This window comes from Scylla paramamosain, chromosome 34 (assembly GCF_035594125.1).
Source record: "Scylla paramamosain isolate STU-SP2022 chromosome 34, ASM3559412v1, whole genome shotgun sequence".
In the NCBI taxonomy this organism is placed as follows: domain Eukaryota; kingdom Metazoa; phylum Arthropoda; class Malacostraca; order Decapoda; family Portunidae; genus Scylla; species Scylla paramamosain.
This window is the reverse complement of record NC_087184.1, coordinates 13,875,220-13,882,719: the sequence shown is the minus strand read 5'-3', so window position 1 is coordinate 13,882,719 and position 7,500 is coordinate 13,875,220. Positions and strand designations below refer to the sequence as shown.

Genomic DNA, 7,500 nt, shown 5'->3' with positions numbered 1-7,500 from the left:
GAGTGAGAAGAAATCCACCCGGGGAATCGACGCAAAAAATTGGGTTATGTAAAACGTGCTCCAAAAATGTAGAAGTTGGAAAATTACTTCTTCTTAGTTTAAACGAAAAAAAAAATATGACCATTAATTGGATATAACGAGACGACAGAAAAGTGGCAAGGAAAATTTTGAAAGAATAATGGTAATGATGATGAACTACTACTACTACTACTACTACTATTACTACTACTACTACTACCACTACTACTTCTATTACTACAACTACTACCACCACCACTACTACTACTACTACTACTATTATTGCTACTACTACTACTACTATAACTATCATTACTACTACAAGCAGTAATTATAATAATAATAATACTAGTAGTAGCTTTTTTATGTAGGAGGGACACTGGACAAGGGCAACAAAAGTAGTAGTAGTAGTAGTAGTAGTAGTAGTAAAGTGGAAAAAAGTAATTAAGAGAGAACGAAATTAAATACAAATTATATATAGTTAAAACAAATTAAGGATAAGCACATAAATATGAAAACCAACCATAATCATAGTAAAAACATGTTGTTGTTGTTGTTATTATTATTATTAATATTATTATTATTATTATTATTATTATTATTATTATTATTATTATTACTTCTACAATAACACTAACACCACCAGCACACCGCCACCACCAGCACCACCACCACTACAACCATCACCACCAGTACCATCACTATCACCAAAAAACAGCAACAACAACAAAAACATCATCAACACCACCACCACCACCACCACACAGGTAAGGGCGCCGCATCTATTAGCGCCCCAAGATGAGCGACGCCGTGGTGTTTGTTTTGGTGAATCTCGTGTCCTCTCTTGCTTCTCGTTATCTCCAGCGCGGCGTGAACCAAGACAAAATGTTAGGGTCTCATTACGCAGCTGCCCTCGTTAGTCCTCGTTAGCCTCTAATAGCCACCCTCGCCAATTAGTGATTACCTATTCCAGTGTTCGTATTAAGTCTAGTATCGTGTTATTGGGATGTTTCTTGGTTTTATTTATTTATTTATTTTTTTCGGTATTCTGGCGTTTGTTTTGTGATGTCTATTTGTCTTTTAGGGTTCTTTCGTTGGAGTATTTGTTGTTGGGTTTATTATTATTATTATTATTATTATTATTATTATTATTATTATTATTATTATTATTATTATTATTATTTTGGTGTGTGTTGTAAGAATGTGTTTTCTATTGCAAAGTCTTTATTTTTCTTATTTGTATGTCCTCACTTTGGAAATATATATACATTTTTTTGTCATTCTTTTTTTTTCTGCATTAAAAGTGTGTTTAAACTGAAAATTTTTATTTTTTTTTTCAATTTGTATATCCTCACTGTTGGAATATTATTGTTTTGTAATTTTCCTATTTTTATATAAGTTTTGTGTTTTATAATAGTGTGTTAAAACGAGAAAATTCTTCTTTTGTTTGTATATATTCACACTTCTACTGTTATTTTTTACTTTTTTTTATTTATATGATTACCGAATTTAGAAAGACAGTTTTATTTGTATATACTCTCTCTCTCTCTTTTATGTTTCATGATGTTCATCTTTCTTTTAATTTTATATAACTGATTGAAATTAAAACAGTAGCGCTTTTGTTCATATATGTTCAATCTTTTTAGTACATTTTTGAGAGATCTATTATAATTTTTACTTTTTTTCCTATTGATTTCTATTCGCTTTCGAGTTTCGCATATGAAAAAAAAAAAAATCTAAATTAGTTTCAGTCTTTATTGTGATTTTTATTTTTTTTTTTTTTACTTTTCTCACCTGAACTTCAGTTATTAACTATAATCTGCAACCACTATTATCATCATTAGTCTTCTAGCAACAAAATTTGAACCTTAAACTCAAGCACATCATCAAACAAGGATTCCAGCACTAAAAAATTTCCTTGAACTGTAAATTCCAATCACTATTATCATCATCAGTTTTCTAGCAATATCATTTTGAACCCTTAACTCAAGCACGTGAGCAGACAAGGTTTCCAGCACAACAATTCTCGCTAAATCCCATTGTTTCTTTATCTTGATGGCGTTTATACTCATGTAATCCTCCTTAATCTTCTTACACCGTCACCCCAGCGCGCCTTATCGTAATCCCTTATCTGTAGGGCTGGATTCCTTGTTCATGTTTACTGAGAATTTACACACTGATCTAATTCCTTTTAAATGCGCCGGATCCTTTACATACGGTACCTGATCCCTTTTTAAACGGATCGGATCCTTTATATGCGGTATTTGATATATTTTAAATGCATCTGATCCTTTACACGTGGTATGTGATTCTTTTTGCATCTCACTCCTTTTAAATTCACGTGATTCTTTACATACTTCATCTAATCCTTTTTAAATGCACGTGATTCTTTATATACTATACCTGCAGTAGTTTAAATGCACCAAAGATTATATATATGGTATCTGATCTCTTTTAAATCCGCCTTCATCCTTTCTCAAGCGATCCGATTATTTTCCAATGCTCCTATTGGTTCCTACTTTAGGTTGAAGTTTTTATTAAGGGTTCTTTCTCTCATGGAAGCAACATTATTTTTCTTCTTCGTGAATTTTCCAAGATGGATTTGATTTTTGTTTTTCAGGATAATTATACTGGACCAATTTCCGGGCCATGATGCACACTCGTGTTGTGGGAAGGCAAGGCAAAACTAACACGGCGAAGGTTGAATCTTTCGCCTTCATTTACACTTATTTATTTATTTATTTATTTATTTATTATTATTTATTTTTTTATTATTATTATTATTGATTTTTATTTTTATTTATTTATTTATTATTTTATTTTTTTATTTTTTTTTTTGCTACAGTGCGTGCTAATATCGTCTTCAGGGAATCTCTCAGTCAAATCCCCTGACTTATCCCTGATCTGGTGCATTTTATTACGCATTCCCGAACTTTGTTGCTGACTGAAAAAAGGAGTAGCAATTTTTATTTCGTTAGCTTTAAGTCCTGCATGATTCCCTGAAAGAGTAGGACCCATGTTAACAATTGCTCTCTCTCTCTCTCTCTCTCTCTCTCTCTCTCTCTCTCTCTCTTCGTCAGTAGTTACACACATTCCCTAACGCCTCTTTCCTGCAGGAGTGACGGTCGGCTGAGTGCTCGTGCCCCCCCACCCCACACCCAGCCTTTCCCTCCCTCGTCGCTCCATCTCGGTGAGTACTACCTCCAATCTACCTCGCATCTAGGAACCTGTACATTTTCACACCTCGCTCTCTAAATTTCCCAGTGACCTGAAGGTGCGGTAACTCATCCTCTTATTTAATTGGTGTACGCCTGGAGTGGGGTGAGTATCTAGTGAGTCTGTATGATGCAAGTACATATTCTTATCTATCTTCTGTCAGTGGAGTTCTTTTTTTTCTTTTTTTTTTTTCCTATTGCCATGTTTCTCCTCCAGTTAGATGTGTTGTTACTACATTTTCTGTTTTTCCTCTTGGTGAGTGCAGTGGTACTTATCACAAGGCAACGCAAGTGGCTCTTTGGCTGTATATTCTCGTATCAATGCCTGCGAGTGTGTGTGTGTGTGTGTGTGTGTGTGTGTGTGTGTGGCTTTGTAATGTCTTCGGAACACACTTAATGGTCTATGTTGCTAGTACGAATCTTGTGTTTAAGTGTGTGCTGGCGTCTGTGTGTGGTTCATATTGCGCCCATGCTTCCAAGGCGGTAGGGGGGGTGGGGCAGGGTGTAAATGGGGGAGGGTGTGGGGGGGAATGAGTGTGGAGAGTGGTGGGTGAAACTGCCTGGGTGACTCGACTCAATGATGTCTGGTCGTTAAGGGAACGTTAAGATGCTTGTGTATTGGAGGCTGGGAGTGGTGATTGTGGTGGTCGTGGTAGTAATAGTAGTCGTAGTAGTAGTAGAAGTAGTAGTAGTAGTAGAAGTAGTAGTACTAAGAACAAAAACAACAACAACAACAACAACAACAACAACCACAACAACAACAACAGCAACAACAGCAACAACAACATACAAAAAACAATAATAAACAGATTGACAATAATTAAAACCAATAACTGCAAGCAAAACAAACCCCCAAAAACGCGAATGTCAAAAAACAAAATTAGCAACAACAACAACAACAACAACAACAACAACATTCTCTCTCTCTCTCTCTCTCTCTCTCTCTCTCTCTCTCTCTCTCTCTCTCTCTCTCTCTCTCTCTCTCTCTCTCTCTCTCTCTCTCTCTCTCTCTCTCTCTTATCTTAATCCTTCCCTGGAGTAACACGAGGAGGGAGAAATTAATCTGGAGTCACCCATTTATTTTTAGCGCTGCATAAACCTCATCGGATGCCATTGGTGGGTCGCGATGACTTACTATTAAATATGCCCCGAGGAGGAGGAGGAGGAGGAGGAGGAGCGTAGGAAATAGAAGTAATGGTGGGAGAAAAATAGTACACAAGAAAGTAGGGAAATGGAGGAGGAGGAATAAAGGAAGGTTGATAAAGGAACACAGAACAGACTACTAAACATCAAGGTCGGAGTAATTGAGACAGACAGACAGACAGACAGACAGACAGACAGGCAGACAGACAGACAGACTTAGTGGTGCACGAGAGAGGAGTAAATAGATTATGTTTCATTTTATTGAAGGTCAGAACTTTCAGAGTCAGGAGGTCACACACACACACACACACACACACACACACACACACACACACACACACACACACACACACAAGAAAGACAGTCGCCTCGTAAATAGCTGGATCACTATTGGCGTTGTGGAGGTGAAGATCAATTAATTAATCAGACCGACTCCCTCTTTAACCACTTGGTAAGCGGAGGTGGAGGAGGAGGAGGAGGAGGAGGAGGAGGAAGAAGGGGCAGCAGTAGTGGTGGTGGCGGTAGTGCTGTCCCCCCTGCCAGACGCACTACACTTGTCAACACAGCGGCAGTACAAACATATCGTGCCGCGCGGATCGACCCCCGGCGCGTCACAAGTCCCGCCCATTAAGTATGCAACAACTCACGCCACTAAAGCCACCCTAGGGAGTCCTCGCGAGCACCCGCCGGGAGAAAAGTGATTAAAAGACTAGAGTTACCCCCTTTCTAGCCTGTGAGGTGTTTAGAGGTGGGGTGTAGAGCACAGAAAAACTTACTGAGAGTGGTGCAGAGTCTTCACAGGTCACCCACCGGACAAAAAGAAGGATTAAAATAGCAAATTTTCCCATTTCGAATCAGTATGGTGTCTAAAGGTACATGTAGGATAAAAAGTAAGTCATCCAGAGTGGTATGTACTTCATAATCACCGACTACATTAAAAAAAAAAGGGTTTAAAACCACATATTTCCCTAGCATGGTGTGGAACAAAGTGAAATGACTATAGCTTCAGGTTCTCACAATCACGTGACAGTGAAAAAGAGGATGAAAACAAGAAGCAATTACTCAGGGTGGTATGTAGCTCCACAATCGCATACCACAAAGAAAAAAAGGGTCTCAAACCATATATTTGGCAAGTATAGAACAAAAAGCAATGGCAAAGAGTGATATAGACATCCACAATCACTACCAGAGAGAAAAGACAATTAAAACAATATATTTCCCAAGTACAAAGTCTAGAAGCGAGTGTAAAAAACAAAGGGAAACTGGTCGGAGTGAATGAAGCCCATCACAATAACCTGCCAAAGACACAGAAGAGGATAGAAAACGAAAATAAATGACTCAGAGTGGATAGAGATCTTCACAATCGCTACCAGACACAAAAAAAAGATTAAAACAACATAACATCCCCAGTATGATGTCTAGAAGCGACTACATAACAAAAAGATAAATGCCTACAGAGTGCTTCATGATCATGAGGCGACGCGTGGAGTGAAACGTTCAACCCCTCCCTCGCCACACAGGCTCGCCACTCACTCTTGTTTGTGCGGGGAGTGAGACGACGCAGGAACTCGATAGAGAAATAGAGACGAGAAACTGCGAGGCGACATGGCAATCAGAGGACAATGAAACTCTGAGACGAGGCCTGTTCCTATCCTTCCCCTCCCCTGCTCCTCCCTCTTCCTCTTCCTCTCTCTCTCTCTCTCTCTCTCTCTCTCTCTCTCTCCTCTCTCTCTCTCTCATCTCTCTCTCTCTCTCTCTCTCTCTGGACCATGAATACAGAGGATCGATTCTATTAGAGGCAAACGACCTGGCCTCCGCGGGCACTCACTCACGCACTCACTCACTCACGCACTAACTCACTCCGGGGTGCTGATTCACTGACTTCTGTTTTTTTGGGGTATTGACATGCAAGTTCTCCCTCACTCATTCACTCACTCTAGGACGATTACTCACTAATTTTACTCAAGGTTACTGACTTATTCATACACTCACACATTTTTAAACATTGTAATGACTGACTGACTCACTCACTCCCTCTCTCACTCACTCCGTCACTTACTCACTTTCAAACATTCACTCACATTCTGGGGATAATGGTTAACTGACTGGACTGATTCACTCACTCACTCACTCACTCACTCACTCACTTTCTGCAGTAGTGACTAAATAACTGACTCATTCACTCATACATTCACTCACTCAAACTCACTTCCTCATTCACGGTGAGGCAAGTTTACTCACTCTCTCCCTTACTTTCACTCTAGGACTTACTCTTCCACTGACTGACTCATTGTAGGTGAATCATGACTCATTCCTCCATTGCCTTTTATCAATTATCATGTCCTTCACACCTCCCTCACCAAAAGAACACACCTTGATAATTCTGTTCATTTTTTTCCTCCCTTTAGAAATATTAATACTTGTTTGTTTAATTAAAGTTGTTTGTTGAATTCATTTACTTAACTACTTTCTATATATTTACATAATGTGAATATTTGTTTGGTTTTTCCTTGTAAGTTGTATTTTGTAATGTATTGTTGTGGTATTTGTTGATTTTCCAGTCGCATTTCTCTTTCAATCATACTACTCGTCTCATTTTACTCGTACTTCTCCCATTAATATCGTACCTGATTCATTTGAATACTGTATTTGTGTCATTTCATTCACGTACCTCGACTAATTTTACTATCTTACTCTTGTCATTTTAATTATCGTACCTCACTCATCATTATCATACTTCGCTCATTAATATCTTACCTGACTCATTTGAATACCACACTTCTCATTTCATTCACGTACTTCGACTAATTTAAATATCGTACTCATCTAATTTCTGTCGTACATGAATAATTTAAATATCGTACTCATCTCATTGCAATATTCTCCTTCACTCATCAATATCATATTTATTGCCTTCATTATATGCGAATCTTATTTAAACAGCGTATCTTGAGTCAACGCCTGTACATCGATGTTAACAAATGTCTTTCGTGTATCTAATTGAACACTCAAACGTTGTATTCACTTCCCACCAGCTCTCTATTCTTCCCCCGGAGTTAATTTATGCATCTAAGTCAAATCCAGTTCAATAGTTTTATTATTATTATTATTATTATTGTTATTA

The 7,500-nt window shown here is 38.1% G+C and overlaps 1 protein-coding gene across 2 annotated transcripts in view; it reads left to right on the top strand.

Annotated features, from left to right (window-relative positions):
* The window catches only part of LOC135090223 (transcription factor GATA-4-like), a 186,251-nt gene that overhangs the window by 34,198 nt on the left and 144,553 nt on the right, over nucleotides 1-7,500 (top strand). For both annotated transcript variants that reach the window (XM_063986733.1, XM_063986734.1), the window contains exon 2: nucleotides 3,135-3,208. The gene's annotated coding sequence lies outside the window, so the exon portion shown is untranslated. The remainder of the gene's footprint in view (nucleotides 1-3,134; nucleotides 3,209-7,500) is intronic.